Here is a 19117-nt window from a genome sequence, read left to right on the forward strand (position 1 = left end):
ATCTGCCTGCCAATGCAGGGGACACGGGTTCGATCCCTGGTCCAGGAAGATCCCACATGCTGCAGAGCAACTAAGCCCGTACGCCACAACTACTGAGCCTGTGCTCTAGAGCCCACGAGCCACAACTACTGAAGCCCACGTGCCTAGAGCCCGTGCTCTGCAACAAGAGAAGCCACCGCAATGAGAAGCCTGTGCACCACAACGAAGAGTAGCCCCCGCTCTCCACAACCAGAGAAAGCCCACGAGCAGCAATGAAGGCCCAGTGCAGCCAAAAATAAATAAATTAAAAATGGTGGGAACATTTCAAGAGGGTGCAGAAGCCAGCGATAAGGAATTCCCACTGGCACAATGAGACAGTTAGGCATCAAAATAAACCTAATAACAGATTTTAAACCATAGAATACAATAGAAAACGGAGTTCATTATACAGATATAAATAAATTAGTTAATTGAAAGTTTTATAAGGAATGGGCTATTTACACAATTTCTAAGCATTTCTCAATAAAATAGTCATTAATTACAAAGAAAAAAAATGTAACTTTACATTGGATAAGTATAGAATATACCATCTTAAAAGAAGGATCAAATGAACAAACAGAATGAGAGAAATAGAAATCACAAGCTATGTAAAGATGCAGGGAGAAGAACATAGCAGCACTCCAGTGATATTCCTGCTAAGGATGCATTACCTAAATCTAATCATGACGAGCCTTCACACATCCTCAGACCGACGGACAGTCTATCAAATAACTGGCCTGTGATCTTCAAGTGTCAAGGTCATGAATTCAAGCAAAGACAGAGGGATTGCTCTACACCCAAATGTGGCTTGCTCAATCACCCAAATGATTCCAAACTGGATCCTCTAACTGCAAAGAACATAATTGGGACAATTGGTGAAATCTGAATGGGATCTGAGGATTAGATGCCAGTTAATGAAACGATTCTAATTTTCTGCTTTTGATGGTTGTATTCTAATGAGGTAGGGGAATGTCTTTGTTTATAGGATTCTGGGGGATAGGGTCTGCATTTACTCTCAAATCGTTCAGAAAAAGGTTCTCTTTTAATGTACCTGCATTTTTTTTCCTGAAAATCTATGGTTGTTTCAAAAATTTTTTAATGAAAACAATATTTGTATCAGAGTTTCTCACAATACAATTTGTTATTCTCCCAATTTAAAGACTGTTGTAATAATTCTGATTGCTTTTACAATCTCTGAATTTTAATAGATGTCAGAGATTTTTACCACCCTAGAGAATTTCTATAAAATTCAATTATTTTTCTAGCTCATTTTATATCTTGCTGTGATGTGTTTACACATTGTACCCTGGGACCTAAGGATAATATGGAAAATCAACCGTTAACAAAATGAAATGTAAGCCCTGTGACAGCATATATCATTCTTATATTTGGTTTCAAATATGCCTATTTAATTCCAGTTTAGAGTGAAATCAGATAAAGTGAAAATTCTGTTTAAGTATTCTCCGTAAGTTAACTGAGTCCCCAAAGTGATTTGCCACAAAGAAATTTTAATTAGTTTGATGAAATCTGCCTTTCAAGCAGTTGGAAATTTGGAGATCCAAGAAAATGATCTGTTGTTTTTTTCCTTCTAAAAAACCAAACCAAAGCAAAACAAAACCTGAGGAATTAAAAACCTTTGTCTGAGAGGAGCAGAGAATGGACTCCCTGCCAGCACAGTACAATTTGTATGCAACCGTGTTCCTCCACAGTTATCTCTGTTTTAATGTGCGTGTGGGGTTCTGGATTGCAAAGTGGCTAAAGTATGCATGATACTGCAATGTGAATAATGGTATTAATGCAGACAATACGGATTATTGACATTATACTTTACATAAAACCACATAAAACAATGGGCCTTGCATATAAATCTGTGCTGAAAAGGCACAGCCTTATCACATTACCATTGATCAATGTGAATTTCCTTTTCAAAGCAGACTTCCAACCAGGGTCTGGAGCCAAGTTCTTTTCTATGTGTATGCAAAGACTTCATTTCAGACACCTTGGGCTGGAGCAGCATGTAAATTGTCAGGAAAAAATATCGCTAGCCTGGAGCTACCAGTAGAGCCAGTTGTAGAGCCAAATGTGCAGATTTGGCAAACCAGCTGTTTTCCCTGCTCAAGGAATTTTCATGTTGTGCTCCTGCTAAGCAAATCAAATAAGCATTACATCAGCGGCTTTTATACTGCATTAAAACCTGAGGCTTTTGTGGAGATTTAAACAAAGGTTACTCTATATTTCCTCTTCTGATGATGAGTATTTCTTTACTTTTTAAAAATGTACAAGTTCCAGATATTGAGAACAGTTAGCAGACACAAAGTTATCCCACATGTCGGGGATTTTAACTATGATAAAAACAGAGGGAGAGGGAGAGACTAAGGCAGAGAGAAGGATTGAGCAGGTTGCAAGAACATAATGTTGTTTATTTTGTTTCTAGAGTAACAGATCCGTGAGGACAGTGATTTCTGTCTCTTTAGTTCACTATCAATATTAATTAATTAATTAATTAATTCTATCAGTATTGTTAGCACATGGAAAAGCGCCTGGCAAAATTTAAAATTTGAAAGTGCTAATTTTTAGGCTAGAAAAAAGTGAATTATGTGAAGTTCTCACCACGCGTTTAGATAATCACTCAACTTGGGAGAAGGTTAATTTTGAGAGGATGAATCCTTGTAAATGAAAAAGGAAATCTCCTCTCATTCCTATAGTCTCTGAGAATATGACTTTCTGGTAGAGTTTCCAGTCAGGTCAGAGGACAGTCCAGACCAGTCTCTTAGAGCAGCATTCATTCATTTAATATATACTTACTATGTATCTGCTATGTGTCAAGCTCTGTAATATGTGCAGGAGAATTAAACATTTATGGATAATGTCCCTATCTCAGGAAGCTCAGTGAGGGTAACTGAAAGAAAGAGATTCTGCAGTACAGTACGGTAAGTATTATGAAATGTGAAGGGTGTGGCCTTTGACCAGGTGTTGCTAGTATTCATAAGGAATAAGAATAAAATAATACGAGACGGGTTTAACAAGACAGACAGACAGAAAGGCAGGCTGAATAGTTATGGTACTACAATTATGAAAGCCCTCAGGTATGTTTTCTAAGTGATAGGACAGTTTCTGTCTTTATTTTAATTTGGGTTGAGCTCACTGTCTTCAGGCTTTGGCTTCTACCTGCCTGAAACCCTTGTCATTTAAAACTTATTATTTTACAGGCTTTTTTTTTTTTTTTTAACAGTCACTGTGCTAATCTGGGTCCTTCTAGCAAATCACTAAACTTGAAATGGAGTAAGACTGTTGGAACACCACCTAACATTTGTTTCAGCTGATAGAAATATTATAGTGATTTTTATCTGTTTGTTAATTGTGGTCAATTCTCTTTTGGTAACTCTACTGCTTTCTTCTTTATTTTTCCTGATAATTTGCTAATAGGACCTATTTTTATATGGAGATATTAAAGGAGATACACACACATGCACAGATTTACATAGGTTTATATGTGTAAATTTATATGTACATTAATTGTTGCTTAATAAAGAATTTGACTGACGTTTGTCCTTGGTTACTTGGAGAAAGGCTATAAATCCTTGGAATTTCCCAAACAATAAGTGTCTCTGTTATTCATGAGCCCCTTGGATCACACCTCAGTTGATGCTGAAGAGATGACTCAGGATGGGGGGTGGTCATCAGAAAGATCAACCTTTGCTTACAGGATACGGGCTTTGAGCCAGCCCAGCCTCCACGTAGGGGTGGAAGTGGGGGGCTGGAGATTGAGTTCAGGCGCATAGCCAATGATTCCATCAATACTGTTTATGTAAATGAAACCTCCACTAAAAAGTCTGGACACCAGAGCTTAGTGGAGCTTCTTGGCGATGAACATGTCGGTGTGCTAAGGGAGTAACATGCCCTGATTCCATGGGGAGAAGGCATGGAAGCTCTGCATTTGGGATCCTCCTTGACATCACCCTATGTGTCTCTTCAGTTGGCTGATCCTAATTTACATCCTTTGTACTAAAACTGTAACTGTAAGCATAGCACTTTCCTGAGTCCTGTGAGTCCTATGAATGAATTATTGAACATGGGGAGGGATCATAAGAAATTCCTAGTTTTGTAACTGGTTGATCAGAAGTACAGGTGGCCTGGGGACCCTCAAAATCACTGCTGGCATCTAAATGAGGACAGTCTTATTGGGAACCATGCCCTTTAACCCGTGGTAGTCTGATGCTAACTCCAAGTGGGTTAGTTTCAGAATTGAACCGTAGTGCTTCAGTATACATTACCTGAAGGATGAAGGTCTGAAAACATGAATGACACATGGGATTCTAAGATAATGTCTTGCTGTAATGCCCAATATTTTACCTAACTTTTTTTTTTAAGTTATCAAGATCCTTTGAGAACAATGTACAATGCTCAGGCTGTCTCTGTCCATGGTACAGATTTACAGTCAATGCCCTTCACTTGGTATTCAAATGTTATTACAAAGTCATTTTGTTGTTCATCAGTTGATACATATGTAAGGCCCCAAAGAAAGTGGTCAGTACATAGGCAGTGCTCAATTCATGTTGGCTTTCTTCTCACTCGACCCTTTTGATAACTAAAAGCATCTCTGAAAAGGTATCTCTGAATAGGCACACACTCTGAACAGGTAAATCCTTTGACAATGAAGAAAACTTCCCCTTTTAAATACGTGCTGACAATATAGTCCCCTCAGTGGAGGACCCCAATCAGATCAGAGGCGTTGTTATCACCATAGAGACATAGTATAAATGGATTTATCTGCAACAGTTCTGCTCTCACTCTAAGCCCCACAGCCCTACATCCAAAGGAAAACGAATATTTTTCTGGCACTGGGATCAGGAATTTCAGGACTTATTATATGAAGCCATTAGTGCTTCACCAACAAATGAAAGAACAGGTGTTAAAGACATGGGTTTTGGGCAGGAGGAAGGTATTTGGGATTAACACACATGAATAGGGATAGGGTGGTAAATTATGACCAATATCTGTGGAAGGACTTTAGTCATTATTTGGATTATGTTCTCTTTGTATTAGAAGACATTTCTTTTATGAACAAAAATTGGTTTCTTTGGAATTCTCCTTGCCCTAATTTCTTTCTGTCTTTGGGGCTTCTACTCATTTCATGATTGGCCTAGAGAACAATTTGCCATCCCTCTTTTACACATCTGATTTCCTAAAGGTCACCTGGCAAGTCAGGGATGACACTGGGCATATTCTCTTGGGTAGCTTCTAATGATTGCACTTCCTCCCCAATGCTTTGGGTGTCTGGCACATTTGTAATTGACAGAAGGATAACAATGCAATCTGGCTGGTTTCCAAGGCCACCCTCAAATAAAATTGGTTGGGTATGGGGGTGGTTAAACTGCCCATATCCACCCCTTAGCCTCAGGAAGTGAAAAAATTAAAAATCCAAAATAAAGAAATTTTCTAATTGGACCATTATTTGTTTCTTTAATTTAAAAAATATGCATTTAATTAACAATGAACCTTTATAAGCAAGCTGATAAGAAATCTGAATGCTACTTAAACTCTTTCCAGCTATCTTTACAAATGCCCAACCTGTTTCTGTCTGTGATACCTTATCTTTTCACAAGTGCTTTGTGCACAGAGAACTCTGGTTACAGATTAAAGCTAGTTTCTGAGCGGTGCTTAACCAGGCTCACCCAGGAAAAGTGCCTGTTTCTGGAATGATGCAGGGATGCCAAAGCTGAAAGAATTTCACCTGTCACATCTCTGATTAGAGTAGGGGAAAAGTATCAATGTTCCTCTTCTTTAAAATGTGGAAAAAATAAGAAAGGTGATATTTCATCAGCAGCAGGTGTCAGGTAGGTAATTTACTAACAGACTCAGGAGATTTTGCGATTGCCTTTGTACATCCCTTGGCAACCTTGTATTTGCCTACTAAAAACCACAAAACTTTCTGTTTTAATATCAAGGGTTTTTTTTTTTTTTTTTTTTTTTTTTTGCGGTATGCGGGCCTCTCACTGTTGTGGCCTCTCCCGTTGCGGAGCACAGGCTCCGGACGCGCAGCCTTCGGACGCGCAGGCTCAGAGGCCATGGCTCACGGGCCCAGCCGCTCCGCAGCATGTGGGATCTTCCCGGACCGGGGCATGAACCCGTGTCCCCTGCATCAGCAGGTGGACTCTCAACCACTGCGCCACAAGGGAAGCCCTGTTTTTGTTTTTAAAATATAAATTCGAGGTGTTATGATGATGAAGAAAGAATACTTATTCCGCTTCTGAAACAGAGCAGATAATTAAACAGCGTAGATCTTTTTTTAAATTTAATTTTGTTTATTTTTTTATACAGCAGGTTCTTATTAGTCATCCATTTTATACACATCAGGGCATACATGTCAATCCCAAACTCCCAATTCATCCCACCACCCCCCCCACTCCCCCGCTTCCCCCCTTGGTGTCCATACGTTTGTTCTCTACATCTGTGTCTCAATTTCTACCCTGCAAACCGGTTCATCTGTACCATTTTTCTAGGTTCCACATATATGCGTTAATAAACAATATTTGTTTTTCTCTCTCTGACTTATTTCACTCTGTATGACAGTCTCTAGATCCATCCACCTCTCTACAAATGACCCAATTTTGTTCCTTTTTGTGGCTGAGTAATACTCCATTGTATATATGTGCCACATCTTCTTTATCCATTTGTCTGTCGATGGGCATTTAGGTTGCTTCCATGACCTGGCTATTGTAAATAGTGCTGCAATGAACATTGGGGTGCATGTGTCTTTTTGAATTATGGTTTTCTCAGGGTATATGCCCAGTAGTGGGATTGCTGGGTCATATGGTTGTTCTATTTGTAGTTTTTTAAGGAACCTCCATACTGTTCTCCATAGTGGCTGTTATCAATTTACATTCCCACCAACAGTTCAAGAGGGTTTGCTTTTCTCCACACCCTCTCCAGCATTTGTTGTTTGTAGATTTTCTGAAGATGCCCATTCTAACTGGTGTGAGGTGATACCTCATTGTAGTTTTGATTTGCATTTCTCTAATAATTAGCGATGCTGAGCAGCTTTTCATGTGCTTCTTGGCCATTTGTATGTCTCTTCGGAGAAATGTGTATTTAGATCTTCTGCCCATTTTTGGATTGGGTTGTTTTTTTTTTTAATATTGAGCTGCAAGAGCTGTTTGTATATTTTGGAGATTAATCCTTTGTCCATTGATTCATTTGCAAATATCTTCTCCCATTTTGAGGGTTGTCTTTTCATCTTGTTTATGGTTTCCTTTGCTGTGCAAAAGCTTTGAAGTTTCGTTAGGTCCCATTTGTTTATTTCTGTTTTTATTTCCATTACTCTAGGAGGTGGTGGAGCAAAAAAGATCTTGCTGTGATTTATGTCAAAGATTGTTCTTCCTATGTTTTCCTCTAAGAGTTTTATAGTGTGTGGTCTTACATTTAGGTCTTTAATCCATTTTGAGTTTATTTTTGTGTATGGTATTAGGGAGTGTTCTAATTTCATTCTTTTACTTGTGGCTGTCCAGTTTTCCCAGCACCACTTATTGAAGAGACTGTCTTTTCTCCATTGTATATCCTTGCCTCCTTTGTCATAGATTAGTTGACCATAGGTGCATGGGTTTATCTCTGGGCTTTCTATCTTGTTCCATTGATCTATATTAACAGCGTAGATCTTAAAAATTAGAATTTTTTGTTTGCTGAAAGTTTGCGTACAAGATAAGTATACAAATTTAATTAATTATACTTCTTTGAAATTTGATTAATTGTAATATCTAATATTCAAACAGCTTTTCAAACTTAGCAAAGTACTTTTATATTTTAACTGTTATCCTAAATATGGTAGATTGCATGACTGGTCCTAATTCTCCACCCCTCCTGGTATGCATGCTGGTTGTATGCACTTTGCCATGTGACTCTGCAGTGGCTCTGACTTAGGCCATGTGACTTGCTCTGGCTGACAGAATGAGGCTGGAGTGAATACATGCCTAATCTGTGCCTAGACCTCAGGAGGTCTTGCGGGTTTCTGCTTGTGCTCTTGTGCTTCAGCTACCACCACGAGGAGGACATTCCTAGACTAGTCTGTTGGTTTCAGAAGATAGCTGAGGGACATATGGAGCAGAAGTGACCCACAAAGCTCTCCCAACCAAGCCAAACCGAAGGAGTTCTCAGTCGCCCTGCAACTACAGGAACTATAATAATAAATAATTGTTCTTTTAACCCCCTGAGTTTGGGGATGGATTGCTATGTAGCAATAGCTAAGAGATTCTGCAGTATAATAGGCTGGAGTGTTGCACTCTTCATGGTTTACTGAGGACAATACAGAGAGCCTAAGTAGTTAAATGCTTACTCAAAATCACAGGCAAATCAGCATCACATTGGGCTTAAACACATCTCTTGATTTCAAACCCCCATTTTTTTTTTTTTTTTGCGGTATGCAGGCCTCTCACTGCTGTGGCCTCTCCCGTTGCGGAGCACAGGCTCCGGACGTGCAGGCTCAGCGGCCATGGCTCACGGGCCTAGCCGCTCCGCGGCATGTGGGATCTTCCCGGACCGGGGCACGAACCTGTGTCCCCTTCATCGGCAAGCGGACTCTCAACCACTGCGCCACCAGGGAAGCCCCCCCATGTTTTTTTTTCACTCTGAAAACACTTTCCTTACCAGGTCTTGTGCCCTGTTCTCTGTAAGTACACCTATTCTTCAGAGCGTAAGACCCAATAATTGAATGGAACACTTAATTTCGAAAATGGCTGAAAAAGAAGTGAGTCATGGAAGGGTAGTGAAGGCTTTAAACGTTACTCGGTTTTTACCCAAATTCAACACTTTCCTGAGCTGGGATCAAGAGCGATTAAGCTTGAAAGGATGAAGACAGGCCAACTTCCTATTTAGTATATTCATCTTCATTGCCTGGGGCTTAGAAAGTCCCATGCAACTGGAAACATTAATTAAGTCTGCTCTCGTAAGAAATTCTTCAAGGCTCTCTCTAAATGCCACATATAAAGCTTCTATAAGAGACAACCAAAGATAAAGATTTGAGACAAACAGAGGCAACCTATATTCATACATGGAAGAAAAAATTCATGCAATAGAGTACTGAAAAGCCATCAGATTTCAACTTCTATCTGGGCATCCTTTATGTTTGGCAGATGGGAAAAGATTGTTGTTTTATTTCTTTTTTATTCTATTTTTGCTTTTCTAGGGGCATGTAGAGAGGCAGACTGTTACTTATTTCCCGTAGAGGTCTTTAGGGACACATTTAGAGACTAAAACCAATACAGCTACTTTGTCATCTTCTAATATATTTTGCAAATGCAGCTAACTGAGCAGGCCCCAGTAGAAGGCTTTTAATAATTGGACTTCCAAAATTGTGTGTGCACTGACAGGTAATATTCATGCACATAAATTTGTGCATGAATATTAATCTCATTGTTCTCATGTTTCAACTACCACCTACATGCTGATGACTCTCAACTTTTAAAATCTAGCAGAGACCTCTTCCTTGAATCTCAGCCTTCTATACTCAACTACTTTTTCAGATATCTGCAAGTGAATGCCCCAGGGCACCTCAAAATTAACATAGGCAAATTTAAATGTATCATATTCCCCTTACCACCTTTTCTTCCTGGATCCCCAGTCTTAGTTAATTGCTTCACTATCTACCCAGTCACCCAAATTATCATTCCAAGTATCATCCTTGACTCATCCTATTTCTATTAATTAATTAATTTATTTTTGCTGTGTTGGGTCTTCTTTTCTGTGCGAGGGCTTTCTCTAGTTGTGACAAGCGGGGGCCACTGTTCATTGCGGTGCGCGGGCCTCTCACTATCGCGGCCTCTCTTGTTGCAGAGCACAGGCTCCAGACACGCAGGCTCAGTAGTTGTGGCTCACAGGCCTAGTTGCTCCGTGGCATGTGGGATCCTCCCAGACCAGGGCTCGAACCTGTGTCCCCTGCATTAGCAGGCAGATTCTCAACCACTGCACCACCAGGGAAGCCCTTATCCTATTTCTATATTCTTCACACTCTATGGGCACAATGCTCTATCAGTTTTACCCCATAAGTATTTCTGAAATCTGTCTTCTTATTTACAATTCTGGCTTTCCAACATTTCACAATCGAAGTATTGTGCCTTCTGCCTTAAACCCCTGAATCTCTCTTTAAATGAAAGCTGACCAAGTAGCTCTCACAACTGAATGGCTTCCAATAATAATCTACTTAATAAAATCCAAGCTCCTTAGCATGGTCTTATAGGGCCTGAGTAGTGTGGTCACTGCCTCTCTCACAAGCCTCATCTATACAGAGTGGACACTAGAAGCTGACTGGCTTCTTATTCTGGCTTCACTACTCTCTGCTTGTGCAAACTTGAGCACGCTTCTCAACATCCTTGTGCCTCAATTTTCTTGTCTATAAAATGGGATTATAATACTGCTTATCTCAAAAGGTTGTTATGAGCATTAAATGAGTTAATATGGTAAATAACTTAGAATATTACCTAATACAGAATAAGCCCTCCATAAATGTTTCTCAGACCCCAAATTTCTGCTTTAAACATTCTGAGCTACCTGTCACTTCCTGCATGTACCAGGTCACATTCTATGTTCATGCCCTTCCTTAAGCTGTTTCCTTTTTCTGTATCAAAGTTCTCCTTCCTTTGACTATCTCCAAATGATGCTTCATTTGATCATTAATTGAATCATTTATTCATGCCTTCATTCATTCAATGAAGTATAATTTCTTGAGTAGTGACTCTTTGTTATTCAAGTAGCATACAAAGGTGACCACAAACAATATGGCACTCTGGCTTCAAGGAACTTGTGGGTAGTTGGGGTTGGGAGATGGATAAACACACAATCATAGTCACTTAATTAGAAGATAATGTGTGTGTGTTGAAGAAAAGACTAGAGAATATAGAAACATATTTGAGAGGAAACTGTATTTGACATATGCAATTTTGAGAAAGTGTTTCAGGTATCCCATCCTCCAGGAAATTGTCCCTGATAAGGTTAGCTTTTTCTACTCTGCATTCTCAGAGCACACTTGGTATATAAGTCTGCTTGGGCTACTATAACAAAATGCCACAGACTGGGTGGCTTAAACAACAGACATTTATTTCTCACAGTTCTGGGGGCAGGAAGTTTAAAGTTCAAGGTGTTAGCCGATTCCTGGTGAGGCCTCTCTTCCTGGGTTGCAGACAGCCACCTTCTCACTGTGTCCTCACATGGCTGAGAGGGGGCAATCTCTCTCTCTGCCTCTTGTTATAAAGCCACTAATCTCACCATGAAGGCCCTACCTTTATGACCTCATCTAACTCCAATTAGCAAAGGCACCATCTCCAAATGTCACATTAAGGATTAGGGCTTCAACATATGAATTTTGAGAGGACACAATTCAGTCCATAGCACCTGGTTAGCCTACCCCAGAGAACTCACCTTAAGTGATCAAAAATATCTGTTTCCTTTTCTACTCTCCCTTTTTAACTACAGTGACTTGAGGACAAGCACCACATCTTTATCCATTGTTTTCTGTCCCCAATAGCCAAGAATTGTTCTCATAGGTTGTTTGTTCTTCATAGTTTCAGCCTGTACATGAGTAAGTGGCAGATTTCCATAGGATTCCTATGCCCTTTGTTAATCATGTCCAGATAGAAAGTGTTAAAGACATAGCACCACTGAAATGGGGCACTATAAAGTTCACACCTGCATGAAGTTAATTGTCTCAGTAATGGCTCAAAAGACAGAAGACAAAAAAACAAAGATCTAACCTAAGACGTAAGCAACAGTTTGCTGAGGTTTCTGAGAAAAAGCTTGTTTCCTTTTTATTTATTTATTTATTTATTTAATTTATTTATTTTTGGCTGCGGTGGGTCTTCGTTGCTGCGCGTGGGCTTTCTCTAGTTGTGGCGAGCGGGGGCTACTCTTCGTTGCAGTGCGCAGCCTTCTCATTGTGGTGGCATCTCTTGTTGCGGAGCATGGGCTCAAGGCACGCGGGCTTCAGTAGTTGTGGCACGTGGGCTCAGTAGCTGTGGCTCACGGGCTCTAGAGCACAGGCTTCAGTAGCTGTGGCGCACAGGCTTAGTTGCTCCACGGCATGTGGGATCTTCCTGGACCAGGGCACGAACCTGTGTCCCCTGTATTGGCAGGCGGATTCTTAACCACTGTGCCACCAGGGAAGTCCCAAGCTTGCTTCCTCAATAAAGGAAATCAGTGCAACTGGTTCTACCCCATTCCCTTTTGTCTTCTTTTTGCTGTGAAGGTAGAAATGACATCTAACAATCATCTTGAGAACTGGAAGAACTAGGCTTGAGGGAAAGGCCAAGGGAAAAGTGCATCATCATCCTAATAGCACTGAGCTATTGAACCAATCCCTAACTACAATATCTGGAATTCGTATTATATAAGAAAAATAAACTACTGTTCACTTAAGCCAATGTAGTTTGACTTTTGTTACTTACAGCTAATGCACTTCTGATTCCTTTTTCCAATCTGCTCATATAACACATTGTTTTTGCATTATTACCATAGCTACACTGTATCACAAAATAAACTATCATTCTCTCCAAACTCTCACATGTGTGGAAATAACTAGATCATCTTCATATTCCTATCTCACATGCACAAAATAAAAGTTGCATAGATGTGAAATGGCTGAAAATGTCTTCTGTTCTAAGGGATATTTACCTTTGAATAAGTCTCTATAGGAAGACTTACTATAAAGAATCCTTCATAATATTAAATTGGTATCCTACAGTATCCAACCTAGTGACATCATAGGAACTCAGCAAATATTTCAGTATTCAGAACTAAGAATAAAATATCTTTATAACCTTGTCTCCCAAAGATGGTCACATTTAATGTTTTAGTGTATTTCCTTATAGTATTTTTTCTCTGGATACACAATATATACGTTTTTCATCTGTAACATCAAAATGTCATCCAATTAGGATCCTATTACATTTACTGTTTTGTAAACTACCTTTTAAACAGAATCATTCATTGTGAATATTTTTCATGACATGACATTCTTTGACAACCTAATTATAGTAACTCATATGAGTTTGTTATTTAGCTGCACCATAATTAATTTATCTGTTGGATATCTAGGTTGCTTCAGTTCTTCTTGCCATGATGCCTGTAGTGGTTGTGTGTTGCTTTCATTTCCTCCCTAGTATTATTTCTTTTGGGGGCGCTGCCATTCCCTTAATTCTGGAGTGATGTCAGTCACAATCTATTGCCCATCCCTGGCTATGGTGACCTTGAATGAATTAATATTTCATTTTCTGGAGAAAGCGATTGGTCTAATATTAAGACTATAACCCAGGTAAAATCAGAGCCCTTTTGGGGATTTCTGTGTAGATGATGGGGATGAGTGGGAGAGGTGGGGAAGTTATCACTTTTCCTTAGTGTTACTCACTTATGTTGATGTGGGCCATTAGTTCTCAGAAGCTAGCTTCCAAAGTATCTTGGGAGAAACCTACCTATGGTTAGGGAGAATAAGCATAAGATACAGTGGAGACTAGTTGAGAAGTTAACGAAGAGAGAAAGAGCACTAAGTTTCTGGATCAAGCTGTGCCTGAAGATATTCTACTTCTGGATCTCTCAGTTCTAGGAGCCAATGTATTCTTCTATTTTTATTATTGTTATTTTCACTTAAACTAGTTTGGGCAGGCTTTCTGATAACACCTAAGTAGTAAGTCTAATAGAGTAGTCTGCGAAATTCTTCATGAGCAAATGAGAATCTCTTCATCTCATTTTTATGGCATTATTATTTTGATGTACAACTGGTAACTATATATTTTTAATATGATAGTCATGTCCTGAAAGAAACCTGGAAAATACATGGTTCATGTGTTGTATTATGTTTTATACTGACTTTTGAAAATGGAATAGGTTTTACTCCTACCTACCACTCTTTCAAGAGCCTGTTTAGTTCCTTCAGATGAGCACAGCACATGGTAAGTGTACAACAGAATCGTGATGAGATTATCAAATGATTGGATTTGCTGCATGAGGAGCCCCAAGAGTTTCTTTTTAAAAGTACATTGATTCCCTCAGGTTATGATCAAACACTATATCAAACACTTTAAAATACTGTTCTCTTTGGTCTTTCAATTTTATATGGTTGTAAAAAAACTTCATTGTGTTTGTTGCAATTTTTTAGCATGAAATGTAAGCTGAACTTTAAGAACATGAATTTTGCTTCCAGGGAAGGAACTATAAAAGTCCCATTGACTTTTATAGTCCCATCTAAACACAGATGATGGGGCTTCCCTGGTGGCGCAGTGGTTGAGGGTCCGCCTGCCGATGCAGGGGACACGGGTTCGTGCCCTGGTCCGGGAGGATCCCACATGCCGCGGAGCGGCTGGGCCCGTGAGCCATGGCTGCTGAGCCTACGCGTCCGGAGCCTGTGCTCCACAACGGGAGAGGCCACAGCAGTGAGAGGCCCGCATACCGCAAAAAAAAAAAACAAAAAAAAACACCCCACAGATGATGGAACTATTTGCTAGGTTTTGGGGTTTGAATTCCAGGTATCCACACAAGTTCTGACAGTTTGACAAAATCATAATTTGAAGGTGTTAGAAAGCTTTTGGCCACACAGGATCATATTTAAGATGGTAAAGATAACACTGCAGGCCTCAGACAAAAAAGGAAAAGGCTTTCATGTTGTAATTTGTTCCTCCATCACTAAATAGTGCTTGTCACGTTTTTTTTTTTTCTCTACATCATCCTAGAAACTCTCCAGCTTTCCTGAGAGTGTCCAACTTCTGTATGGAATTAAGTAACAGCCAAAGAAAAAAAACGTAATGTTTAGGTTTAGTCATAAAGTTTAGGTCTATTTCAATATCAGAATCATCAGAGTCACAACAGCTAATTAATGAGTCAGGTGTCGAAACTAAGGCAAAGCAAATGACTAAAACAAGGCAGCTGGCAGGATATAATAAACGACAGTAAGTCCCCTACATACGGACGAGTTTTGTTCCGAGAGTGCATTCCTAAGTTGGGTAGTTAGGTACCCAACTAACACAATCGGCTATATAGTATTGTACTATAATAGGTTTATAATACTTTTCACACAAATAATACATACAAAACAAACAACTACAAAAAATAAAGAAAAGATTTTTAATCTTATGGTACCTTGAAAAGTACAGTACAACAGCTGGCCTACAGGGTCTGGCATCAAGTGAACAGGCAAGAAGAGTTACTGACTGGAGAAGGGAGAGGAGGTGGGAGATGGTAGAGCTGAAGGATCCTCAGCAATAGGAGATGGAGGTCAACCTGCAATTTCACTCACATCTGACACTGATGGCACAAGTTCTGGTTCCTTGCTGGATTCAATTCTATCTACCCTCTTGAAAAAACGATCCAGTGATGTCTGGGTAGTAGGTCATTTTTTCTCATCATAGGTCACACGGTAGCACTGGATTGCATTCTGAACGACTGCTGCAACCTTTGTGTATCGTTCTCTGTTAGGGTCCAGTGCCTCATAAACTAACAGTGCCTCCTCAAATAAAGAAAATCCCCTTGCCATTTCCTTCGTGGTGAATCTGTTCGGTTCTTCAGTTACTGCTTCTTCCTCTTGTCTCTCTTCTTCCTTTCTCTGGGCCTCCAATTCATCAGGTCTTCATTAGTAAGCTCCACATTCACATCTTTGAAAGTTTGCAACTTGAAGGTTTGTATGTAGGGGACTTACTGTATTATAATTGTTCCACTCCTTTTCAGCACACTGACCAATATGCCCATCAACTATATCATCTTTTCTTCATTAATGAGTTTATTTGGGTATATGCCTTTCTGTCTGATATTCTACTTTTTTTCTAATATTCTATAGTTCGTTATAACTGAATCAAATATGCTATTGTTAAGCATCCCCTTGTAGGCTGCTATAAGCATAAATCCAGAGAGAGTCCATGCTTGAAGGAAAACCCAAGCCCTACAGGGGCCAAGCAGGTGCCTGCAATCTCAGCGGAAGACCATCCTTGCCTCCAATGGCATGAATCAAATGGGAACCCCAGAATTCTTCTCCCTGCTGGCAAGGGTCCCCTTTATCCCTCTTTTCCCTCAATGCTAGGAGCCTCTTCACCCCTCTGCCTTGGGACCACTGGGGCTAATCACTATGCCTTTTGCCTGGGTTAGGTTGACCATCACAAGATGTCCACGTTTCCCACATTGTTGCTCATCGTCCAGGCTCCAGACTCTATCCCCATTGCCTTTTGTGACCTTTATTCCTACCTCCGCATCTCCTATAACCCTTTCATGGAGCGCCGTGAAACTCTAGGTCAATCATCGGCAAACATATTCTCAGCTTCATCAGCAAACATCCGCTTCTTCTTGCTCATAGAAATCTGCTCTACTCTGATGGCACCATTTTCCCTGTAGCACTTTCAAGGGGTGACTCTTTTCCCTCCTCCAATTCTCTTGTCATAGCACCTGGAGGCAGGATAGATGTCCTACTGCTCTGCACTGACACTTCCAGACCATTCTTTCTTGAATCTTAAACATTCAGCTTTGAACCTTATCTCATACAATACTGCTCTTTATGTTCCATCCATCCTCTTTCTTTAGAAAAATTTTCTTCTATTACGCTCTCACTTTCTTCAACACTACTGATATCATAATTCTTGATAACTTCTGTAGCCACACAGATGATTTTCCAATGCCCTCCTCCTAAATTCTTGGCCTCTGCTCCAGTGATTTTGTCCTACACCCTATCCCAGGGCCTCTATATCATTGGCATATTCTTGACCATGTTATTTACCATTAATGGCACCACATTCCATTCTACTTTTCAGTTCTCATCTTGTAGAACCTAGGCTCCAATAATACTGAACCCCTCCTAAATATCTAATGAATTGATCCCACCAAGTTTTCATTGTTCTTCACTGCCTCCCCACTAAATCTTCTCTTCCCTCTATATTCTGCTTAAATTTCATGGTCCGTTACTATTTTCTCTTATGAGTTAACCTACTACAATCATTTCCTCGCAACTGCATCACCCCTCTCTACTCTCTTGGCAAAACCAAACTGCTGGTTAAATTCACATCTTTGGGTACTTAATACCTCCACCAGCACTGCTGAAATTGGCTGGAGAAGACACAAAATATTCTGATTGATATCAGTTTTAATTCACCAAAACCCTCAAGGTGGTCCCAAATCATTCCCATAAACATACTGATATGTTGCCATTTATCCCATGTTAAAGAAAATTCTCTCCCTTGATCCCACTTTCCCCTGAAACTATCACCCAATTTCTTTTCTTCCCTTGAAAGATTAGCTATATTCTATGTGACCAGTTATTCTACATCCATCTCTCTTGCCGCTATTCCAGTCAGTTTCAGCCCCACCATTCCACCATAACTGACTTTCTGAATGCTGACAATGACCACGCTGTTACTAAATCCCAGATCACAGCTCAGTTCACATAATGTGAAACTCTCAGCAACATGTGCCACTGTTGATTTCTCTCTTCTTGAAAAGTTTCTTTATTTTGTTTCCAAGACATCTGGTTTATCTTATTTGACTCCTACCTTTCTAATCACTTACTCTCCAGTCTCTTAGGCTGGTTCCTTTTCATTTCTGCAATATCTATATGTTGTAGGAGCCTAGGGCTCAGTCCTAGGACCTCTTTTGCTTTTGCTATCTACAGTCACTCCTAGGTGATCTCAGCCAGTAACATCACTTTAAATACCTATCTCTATGCTGACATCTCCTAAATTTCCATCTCCATTATAACCTCTCGTCTGAAATCTACGTTTGTATGTCCAACTGCCTATTTGATTAACGTTACATGAATGCCTAAGAGGTAAGTCCAATTTGACTGTAACTAAGCTTATAATCGCTTCTTCACAAACTCCCTTGCCCCTTGTCAAAACTTCTGCAGGGTCCTTCTTCTTGGTTAATGTCTATTCTTTTAGTTCAAGCCCAAACTTTGATATATTCCTTAACTCTTCCTTATCTCTTATACTCCATATTCAGCCTATCAGGAAATCTTATCACTTCTAACTTCAAAACATTGAGAATTCATCCCGTTCTCATGGCTCCTACAGCCACCATCCTGACCAAACCACGGGACCTAGATTCTTGCAATAATCTAATTGGTCTTCCTGCTTCCACCTTTGCCACATCTATTTGACACACTAGCTAGAGTGATCTCCTTAAAAAGTTAGATCCTGTCAATCCTCTGTTTAAGGTTTACCAGAGTTCTCATTGAGACCAGATTTAAAGTTCTAACTAGGACTTTCAAGGTCCTACTTTTTCTAACCCTTGTTACCTTTCTAATGTCATTATCTCATCCCTTCTCCCAACAGCACTCTGATGCTAGACCCAGCTTAGGACCCTGGTACTTGTCCCCTCTACTTGGAATGAGCTTCCCCAACAATTTGTCTGGCTCACATCCTCACTTCCTTCACAACTTGCTCAAAATTCCCCATCTCAGTAGGGCATTTCCTGACGACTTTTACTAAAACTTCCTCCAACATGTCTTGGTTAAAGTTCTTCTTTTGCATTTATCACTATCACACATGGTACACCTTGTATTTATGTAGTTTACTGTCTCTCTCCTCCACTGGAATATAAGCTCTGTGCTGTAGTTTTCTGTTTATCATTGCCTCCCCAGTACTTCGATCAGTGTCTGACATATAGTAGGAGATTAAAAAGTATTTGTTGAACAAATAAATCCCCTTGGAATTTTATGTGGCAAGCACCAGCGGAAGTAACTTAAAGTTTTTGCAGCTGTCTCTTTATTGGGTGAAGTCTGGACAAAAAAGTACAAAAAACTTAGGATAGTTACCTGGACTTGAGACAAGTCTATTTTGTGCTCACCTCAATATCTCCTGGCTTCTTCTTCTATTCCTTTCCCCCTTCCTTTCTAGAGAACAAGGTGACAGGTAGAAAGTAGGTGCCATGTTCAGCTTTGCTGTGGGGAGGGGAAGTTTCATGTGCAAATGAATTTGCTTCAAACCCAACCCAGTATGTATTATAAGAGCCTGTGGAAATTATTACGGTCCAGCTACTCAGACCTGAAATCATCATCTGCCTCCTGCAGCCCTTATCGACCCCACTACTGTCGACCAAAGAGATCTGCTCTGACATTTCACTCTCTTACTCAGGGTCCCCTGGATATGAC

The sequence above is a fragment of the Hyperoodon ampullatus genome (genome assembly GCF_949752795.1).
Source record: "Hyperoodon ampullatus genome assembly, chromosome: 10".
Lineage (NCBI taxonomy): Eukaryota > Metazoa > Chordata > Mammalia > Artiodactyla > Ziphiidae > Hyperoodon > Hyperoodon ampullatus.